Source organism: Marmota monax, unplaced genomic scaffold (assembly GCF_021218885.2).
Source record: "Marmota monax isolate L192 unplaced genomic scaffold, Marmota_monax_Labrador192_F-V1.1 WCK01_AAM20220418_F8-fsc00127, whole genome shotgun sequence".
Classification (NCBI taxonomy): domain Eukaryota; kingdom Metazoa; phylum Chordata; class Mammalia; order Rodentia; family Sciuridae; genus Marmota; species Marmota monax.
In genome coordinates this window covers 342,276-351,722 of record NW_026692894.1, presented here as the reverse complement: position 1 = coordinate 351,722, position 9,447 = coordinate 342,276, and the positions used below count along the sequence as shown (strand labels likewise).

Here is a 9,447-nt window from a genome sequence, read left to right as displayed (position 1 = left end):
CAAAACATCTCTGTTTGTATGTGGTGCTGAGGATCGAACCCGGGCCGCACGCATGCCAGGCGAGCGCGTTACCGCTTGAGCCACATCCCCAGCCCTTATTTATTTATTCTTATGTGGTGCTGAGGATTGAACCCAGTGCCTCACATGTGCCAGGCGAGCTACAACCCCAGCCCAGACATTGCCTTCTCTAGTCAGCCTCTCTAATGGCTTATTCTAATACCTGCACTGCAGTAATTCACCAATCTGAGTGACACTTCCATCATGTTGATCTAGCATCTGTCACCTTGCTCATGTCCTCTTTTCCTCCTTGTCCTCACCCCACTGCCCTGCGTGCTTGCTGTTTCCTTGACTTCTCTGCACCCCCTCTCCCTCCAACTCCCTTGGCAAAACCAGGTCCTGGTCAATTCTACTTACTGTGTACTAACACCTCACCGCACCCAGGAGACTGAGCACTGCTAGAGATGATCCTAAAATCACGCTGGCTGCACACACTTCAAATAATGGTGGACTTTCATGCTCTTCCCCGCCAAAGTCACTCTTCCTCTAGAAAAGACTTCCTGCCTCCACACCTTCCATGCACTCCCACGGGCGCAGTGACCAAGTGGCATCCTTCACAGAGAGACAGAGGAGCCAAACAGCAACTCTTCCCACCAATGTTTACCAACTTCTGTGTCTCTGTGCCCACATCCTCTGCCCTCTTCTGCTGCAGTGGAAGCGGCATCCCCTGCCCACTTCCTTACCTGTCTGCCCTGACACTTGCTTCCCAGATGATGTCTCTTTTCACCTACTAGACTTTGTTCTCACGATTCATCCTTTTCTCTTCTGCAGCTTCGATTTCTAACAGATCACACCTGTCAGCATTCAGACATGCTTTAATATTACCTGAATGAAAACAAGACAATCTGTCCTGACCACACATCCAGGACCACATCATGACTTTGGTGGGCCACACTTTTGTCTTCATGGGTCATTATGTAAAAATTAGATAAGTAAATATTAAAATTATATTTCATCACTCAGTATAAAAATGAAGATTGTGTTCATTTTGTCTTTGAAGGACTGGGAATCAAAGCCAGGGCCTTCACATGCTAGGCAAGCACACTAGTGCCGGGCTACACTCTGACCCACTTTTAGATTTTGTTTTGAGACAGAGTCTTGCTAAGTTGCTGAGGTTGGCCTGGAACTTGTGATCCTCCTGCCTCAGCCTCCTGAGTCATTGGAATTATAGTTGTGGGCCACTGCATCTGGCTCACCTTTTATTTTGATTTTTAAAAGAAATTTAATTCAGGTGCAGTGGCTCATGCCCATAATCCCAATGGCTCAGGAGGCTGAGGCAGGAGGAACACAAGTTGGAGTCCAGCCTCAGCAATGGTGAGGCACTAACCAACAACTTAGTTGTTGCTGTTTTCTTTCTTTCTTTTTTTTTAGTACCAGAGATTGAATTTAGGGGCACTCAACCACTGAACCACATCTCCAGCCCGATTTTGTATTTTATTTAGAGACAGGGTCTCACTGAGTTGCTTAGGGCCTTGCTTTTGCTGAGGCTTGCTCTGAACTTTCGATCCTCCTGCCTCGGCCCGAGCTAGTGGGATTACAGGTGTGCTCTACATAGCCCGGCTGTTGTTACTGTTTTATGCCACTAAGTGTTCGATGTTTTCTAAGGTAGCATTAGATGACCTGAACATTCACGAACCTGCTCTGCATTCTACCCCCGCCCCCTGCTACCCTGAGTGACACATTTCACTGTGCAGAGTTGGGGTCAATTACTTGTGACATAGTTGCTGCTTGAAGATAACAAATCTTAAAATCGACAAAAGCCTGAAGTCAAAGGGCAGGACCTGGGCTATGACCCCTGCTGCTGATCCCCAGGTCTAACAGTTTGCACCAGAGCCCTCTGAGCACCTAGTCCTCTGCCTGGGTCCTAAGAGGCTCACAGAGGTGCTCTGACGGTGTAGGTGGTGCGGGGCTGTCATTGGGGGGTGGGAAGAAACTGGCTCCATTTTAGCTGCTTCACACTCTGTTCGCCGACATCGCTGCATTTCTCTGGTGTTCATGGTCAGCCTTCTGCCATAGTCTCTGCAGTCCACGGGCTCCACGGCCATCATGGTGGCTTTAATTCGGCACCCTCTTGTAGGTCTGAAGTTTGACCCTGATTCTGAATGTGAAAGTTTGAAAGTTGGTGATCTGGAAAACTTCTTCAAATGCCTGCTCATTCCTCTCTTTTAATTCCTCAAGAGAAGCAGTATTTTGTCCACAGATGGTTTCAGCAGACTCCTGGAAACAAGTCACTCATTGATTCTCTTGGAAATCCGTGATATTCACTGACAAGATCAAACTGGCAAATTCACTGTCGCACTTTTCACAGTGGAATAATCCATTCTGTTGGTCAATCGCTTTCTCACTGCAGTCCTAGGTCAGGCAACCTGGTGCACACAGTTCTCTTTGCAAAATTACACCACTGTTGCCAAGAGCTAAGCTAGCCTGCCTTGTCACCCTGGCCAGGTTCTCCGATTTAACCTCTCGTAAAGGTTTTCCAGTTGGAATTGCTCCCTCCTCCTTCTCCACTCTTTAGATCAAGATGGAAACACCATACAAGGCTTGTACTTGTGAGTCGAACCATCCCCAGAGTTTAGAGGCCTGTGGGATGTCACAATGATAGTGCTTGAAAACAGCATGGAAAGAAAGCCTCCATCAGAGACTTTGGCTCCTTCCATGGCATCACGGGCTAGAACCATAGAACTTGTCAGCATCTTCTCCCCAGAGAGTAGCAGTCACTACTTGCCCTGACAAGTCCATCACAGAGATGCTTCTTTCAGCAACTTCTCTGTTGTTACACTTTGTTGCGATTTTAATGGCATCTTCATAGCTCTTGCAGATGCAGATTATGTTCTCTATGTCACCAATCCCTGTGATGATGACCATCGTCACAGGGCATAACTGAAATCTCATTTATTGAATGAGTCTTTTTTTTTTTTTTTGGACTGGGGATTGAACTCAAGGGGCACTCAACCATTGAGCCACATCCCCAGCCCTATTGTGTATTTTATTTAGAGACAGGGTCTCACTGAGTTGCTTAGCACCTGGCTTTTGCTGATGCTGGCTGTGAACTCATGATTCTCCTGTCTCAGCCTCCTGAGCCACTGGGATTACAAGCATGTGCCATCGCACCCATTCTCAGTCATTTTTAACAGCTGAGAATTTTTTGTTAGTGATCTTCAGGGTGCATTTTGAGAAATAATACCCCTTGTCAACTTCAATAAGGGCAAGAACTTGTCCACTTGATCACTGAAAGCACTAGCTGTGATTTCATCACTTTCATCAACTATTTCTTTACAGAAAAGTTTTCCTTCTCCTCAAGAATTGCTCCAGGTTCTGGTTACACAGCATTGATAGTCCACTTGGACTGGAAAGGTGTGAGGCTGGCGATGGGTACCACTTTGGTCTGTGTCCCCCCAGAAGGATGCAATAGACCGGTCCCTTCAGGTGTTCCAAATGTTTCTGAGGCACCATAAGCCTTAGATACAGTGGAAACCTCTCCGGAGCTCCCATTCTGTTGCTGGGGCTTGCTGGGTGATGGATTGACAGGTGAGATGGGAGAAGGAACTTGCTGCTGCCTGTGTCCTTCATGATAGGGCACTGGATTGCCAAACTTCATCCCAACTGTTTCAGCTGAGTTCAAAACTTCTAAGTCCATCAAAATAACTACTCTCCTTCCATCTTTCAGAGTGTTAGCAATAAATTGATGAATCTGGCAAATACAATTGTTGGACAACCCTTCTTCCTTAACAAGAGGATTCAATCCATCACACACAAGCAGTTGATAACAGGGTGGACTATTTTCTGTTGTAATGGGACAGATGTTGATGAACTGGCAGATGGGCTTTATAGATGCATCTCCCTGTTGCAGTGGCCCTCTTGCTCAAGCGGCCAACCATGTCCACAGCACTAACTTCCACCGGTGCTGGCCCTCCTTGGCTCTCCTGCTTCACTATGGGTCGGATTCTGCATCCTCTTCTTTATCCCTTATTCACTCCTCAGCTTGCTCCAGCTGAGCGTTCACCCCTGTTGGTCCACAGAAAAGGTTTTTAAAGGTCTCCAGGAACCTACTTTTCTTACTTAACCTGCCAGATTCATCCTACTTCACCAAACCACATTCTTTTTCCAAATGTTCTGGGTTTCAAGGCCCTACACTCCTCTGAGTTCTCTCTGGCTTCACCAGCTGTTCATTTACTCTGCCAGCCCCGCTGCCCCTTCACCAGCCTCTGAATACTCTGGGGTTGCCAGGCTTGTCCTCAATACTCCTGCCTTCCTGCTCTCTCCCCTGATCTCACTCATTTCCTTGACAGTACAGACCAGTTACAGTCTGAGAGCTTCCAAATTTTTTATCTCCATCCTGAACCTTGCTCCATAACCCCAGGTGCTTGCATCCAAAGGCATACTAGATGCCAATATCCAGATTGCAAATTTAGCAAATCAAACTTGTTTCCCATCAATTCCCCCAACTCTTCCTCAGTCATTACATTTGATTAACTGCTTAGGCGCTCAACTAGGAATCATCTCTGTCCCTCGGAACTCATTTCACTCTATTAGCAGGTCATTCTGTCAGTTCTACCTGCAAACTGTATATACTGAGTCTCATCGCTCCTCATCAGCGATGTTTCCAATTCTAGTCCAGGCCCACTCACCTGGCCCACTGCCACAGATCCCTAATGAGCATTCCAGCCTGCTTTGGGCACTCTTGTCTTTTACCCAGCAGCAAGAGCAGCATATTCTAAAACCTAAATCAGATCCTGTTGCTCTCCTGCTCTAAACCCTCCTATAGCTCCCCATTTACATTGAGGATAAATTCTACACTCCTTCCCACCAGTGACGCACTCCTTATGTGACAATCCATCCTACTTCCATCTTCAAATAGTGCAAACACACTTGTGAGTCAAACCATCCCCAGAGCTTAGAGACCTGTGGGATGTCAGGATTCATTCATTCACAAGCTCATTCTAGGATCAGAGTCTTAGAATTTAATGTCCCTCCTGCTTGAGTTGCTCTTTGCCCACATCTTCAGAATTGCTTCCTTCCCAGGATTCTCCCCTCCTCAGAGAACTCACTCCCCCAAGGGGCCATTCAAGAAATTCTGACATTATCCTACTTTATTTTCTACATAGTTCTTACTGCTTCTGGAAACTTCCCTCCTGACTTATTCTCTATATTCCCCACTACAGCCTATTCTCTATGAGGAAAGGAACTTCACTATGTGCACTACTGAACCCTCAGGTTTAGAAGAGTGCTTGACACATATAAGGAACTCAAGTCCTTTTTGAGTATCTGAGCAAAGTGGCAGGGTCAGTGCTGAATTCATAGGAGATGTCACTCCTTCCTTTCACAGCTCAACTCCTGGATTCCTCTGAGCCCAGATTAGGGGCATGGGGATAGAGCACACGCCTGTAATCTCAGCAATTTGGGAGACCGAGGCAGCAGGATCTCAAGTTTAAGGCCAGAATCAGCAACTTAGCGAGGCTATAAACGACATAGCAAGACCCTGTCTCAAAAAAAAAAAAAAAAAAAAAAAAAAGGACCGGGATGAGTGATTAAACGTCCCTTGGTTCAATGTTCAATTACCAATTCTAAAGAAAGAAAAGCAAAGAAAGCAAGCCTCATAATCAGGTACTTAAAAATAAAAAATAGTAGGATTTTTGAACTGGAAGAGGCTTTGACAAATAATCTCCCCAGTTGTTTTCAAACTTTCTCATCTCAACACATCTACAATCACCATGGCCACTGGCAGCTGTAGCTTTCTATGGCCAGCATCTCAACTGGCTTCACGTGAGGGTGGCATGAGCTCTGTCCATCTCTTGGTGTTTATTGACATTTAAGCCACACTGTGGAGAAATTAAAGGACAGTACCAGTCACAGGAATGAAAAGCTGACTAAAACATATTATTCTTGATTATATTGATTATTTCTTATATATTGATGTCTTAGACTGTTGTTACTGTAATAAAACATCTGTGACTTAAAAAAAAAAGACAGTACTTCTATTCAATAAATTTTGCGAATGAACTACATCATAGACTTTGGCTGAGGAATCTAAATTTTGATTGGCTTTTTATGTGGGTCAGTTGCCCATGACTTACCCTAAAAATACTGCTGAGCTACTGAAGTATAAATATATCATTTTTAAAGAGGATTAAAAATCCACAAAGAGAACTGATAGCTTGAAGAGAATAACAATAGTAAGGATTTAAGGAGGGCAGGGTTAGGAATTGAGAAAGGGATTTGCAAAGAACCCTGGGGATTGCAGGCAGTCAGCCATAAGCCTGGTGCAGGAACAAAGGTGTATTTCAAAACCACAGACCACTGTCTACTGAGCCCCAGTCAGGCCTGGCCCTAAGCCCTAATGTCAGCCACCTCCATGCCACTGTCCTGGGGGCCCAGTAGGACCTGCCTTGCTGAAGCCCAAACTCTCATGCTGCCCCTTCACATTCGGGCCCTGTGCCAGCAGCAGGGGACAAATTGTGTATTCTGCTTCTTGCCTTTTTGCACATTTAACTTTTATCCCTTAGTTCTTTCCCCTAGTCAGTCTCTTTACTTCTAAGCTTAGAGGAAATGAGTATAGTTTGCTAATGTGAAAAGGAATCAAACTTGGGATTTAGGTTTTAGTACTCTGCATTCATAGTGGCTGGGGAAGCTAAGGCAGGAGGATTGCAAGTTCAAATTCAGCCTCAGCAACTAAGTTGGGGATGTGGCTCAGGGGTTAAGCACTCTTGGGTTCAATCCCAGGTACTCCCAACCCCTGCACAAAATATCCTGCATTTAACACATTGACACTTAAGTTTCTCAAAGCCCCTTTAAGTAGACTCTAGGGTTGTCCCTGTGACTAACCTGAGCTTAAATTAATTTCACCAATTTTTTGGCCTGTTTTATCCTTCCACTGAAAGGGCAACTGAGTGGGCAAGTCAGAACTCTCCAAGGTTGTTTTTTTCTTTTTACCTCCTGTAAAGGAAGATAATAATAGGAATGACTTTATTGGGTTGCTAATGAGTTATCAGATAGTAAATGAATACCCACATGAAGTTCAGCATGATATATGGTGTCTATAATAAGCATGTGACGGTTTCCATCTAAACTTCACAGCCATACTCTAAGGTAAGTACTGTCCCTTCCTGGGTGACAATCCAAGGGCCTTTCCAGCTGGTTCTTCAACAATGCAGCACAGGAACATCTAAGGCATCATCACAGCAGTGCTGCATCTAGTAACAATGATTATTTATACAATGTCTATTATCTGCCCAGCACTGCACAACATGCATTATCAGTTATCTGATTTAATACTCCAATCTTGATAAGTAGGTACTAGTTCTCACATTTTACTAATTAGTAAATTGAGGCTCTGACAGGGTTAAATACCTTGCCTGAGCTTACAGAAGTTTGTGAGTCTGAACTCTTTATCTGATAGGCCTGTTTGATTCCAAAGTCCACATTTTCTCTACTCTGCTACTCAATAATAGTGAAATAAATTTAATTTAAAGCAGGAAAGGAATGCTTGTTGGCAAGTAGAAAGGTTAGGGGACTAGTGGTTTTAAAATAACTGTTTTATATATTCATCTTTGAAAAAACCTGAAACTTGGCACTGAACTACTTTTGTTTAATAGTTATATCTGTAACTTTGAACAGAGCAGAAAATAATTATATTTGATATGAAGAAACATGCTTTACATGAGAGAAAGCAATAATGAACTTAGGGCTACACCTTAATGAAAAATAAATCTTACTTTCTACCTGCCTTCTGGTATTCTACCATCAGATCCACCTATCTCATGAAACCATGGAAAGTGAGACCTGGGTATTGCTTCTAATTTTCAGAATATGCATTTTACTCAGGACCAAATTTAAAACAAACATCCCCCCCCCCCCCAAACTCTTCTTCAGCCTATCAGGATAAGAAATATCTTGTTTATACCAAAGAGACTTTGAATATGCCAAATACTTTGTTACAAAAGAAATATTGCTAATTTCTGCTACATCTGTAGTTAATTGAATATTTACCTTAAAATAAGGATTTAACATAAAAGTTGAAGTGCTAGGATAAGCAACCTGGTTTACAGCATAATTAGTATGAAAACATCTAGAAATGGACATAGCCTTTGAAGGAGTCCTTTCTCATAGAGTCATTGTTGGAGGTGAGCACAATTATAAGTGACTTACATTGCATATGTGAGTGTGTATATGTGTATACATGCCAAAAAAAAAAAAAAACTTACATGTGGACCTATACTTATTTTTAAAGACCTGCCTTTTAAAATAAAAGTGTGTCACAAATTGCTGCTTTGCTAGATGCAGTCATTATCATATTGCTTCTGTCTGATTGACTAGTTAATTCTGAGGCTTATAACTGGGATGAGTATGCTTTACACATTTGTGAATGACAGCCAATAACTGAGCTAAGGAGGTCATGGGGCACAGGCTATAGTTCTTTTCATGTTAATCACAATAAAGTAAGTCTGACACATAAGTAGGATGTATTCAAAACACTGATACCTGATAGCAGATCAGTTTAAAGGGAAAAAAACTGAGAAGTCATAATTACCCCAAAGATGTGAAAGAAACCACAGACACAGACCTGATTCTGCTGTAAAAAAGAAACAAAGCACCCTCCTGAGGTTGCCATACCAACTGTTCAGTCCATTGTACTCTTGCATCTTTCAGGGTTTTAATTTCATGGAAAAGTAGACATCTCCAAATAAAGCAAATGAAAGCTACCAAAAGGGCTTCGTACTGGGGACGAAATTAAGGAAAAATATTTATCTGGGCCTTCAATGTTTAAAAGACATTAATTCTATTCAATTACTGGTAATTACTACAGTAGTGAGTGCAAAGTTTAACAAATAAAAGCTTACTGAATGAATCACAGGATGAATGAAATGACACACATAGTAATATCTTGAGAGCATAAGCTCCACTGTATGAACCTTGGAAGCAACCCTGTAGGTGTTTGGGTTATGAGAGTTTAGTGGGTGTCATAAATGTGCTTCATCTACTGCAGGTATATCCACATTCAAAAATGTAATGTTTAAATAAGGTCAATCTGTTGGTCATCACCGCCAAGGCAGCATATGCTAGCCTGCACGAAGGTAAAGATTAAAATCTTTAACTGCTCAGTGTCAAATTAACCAAAGGTTCTCTTTTAAGGAAATTTAAAATTAAAAAAGTGTGTGAAAAAAACCACTCATTTTCCAATATGTGAAATACTATAAATTAAAATCAGTAGAAACTAATAATAGAACAATAGCAGAACAAAATATAAAATTTGACTCTTGGCCCAGAGTATCCAAGTAGTTCGCTTGTACTTTTTATTTTTTGTGGTACTGGGGATAGAACCCAGGGGAATCTCTAACCGAATCACATTTCTAGCTCTTTTCTTATTTTGAGATAGGCTTTCACTGAGTTGTT

At 42.7% G+C, this 9,447-nt stretch overlaps 1 pseudogene; it reads right to left on the bottom strand.

Moving 5' to 3' along the window:
• LOC124096676 (replication protein A 70 kDa DNA-binding subunit-like) lies at window positions 1-9,191 on the bottom strand (annotated as a pseudogene).
• Window positions 9,192-9,447: the final 256 nt, after the last annotated feature.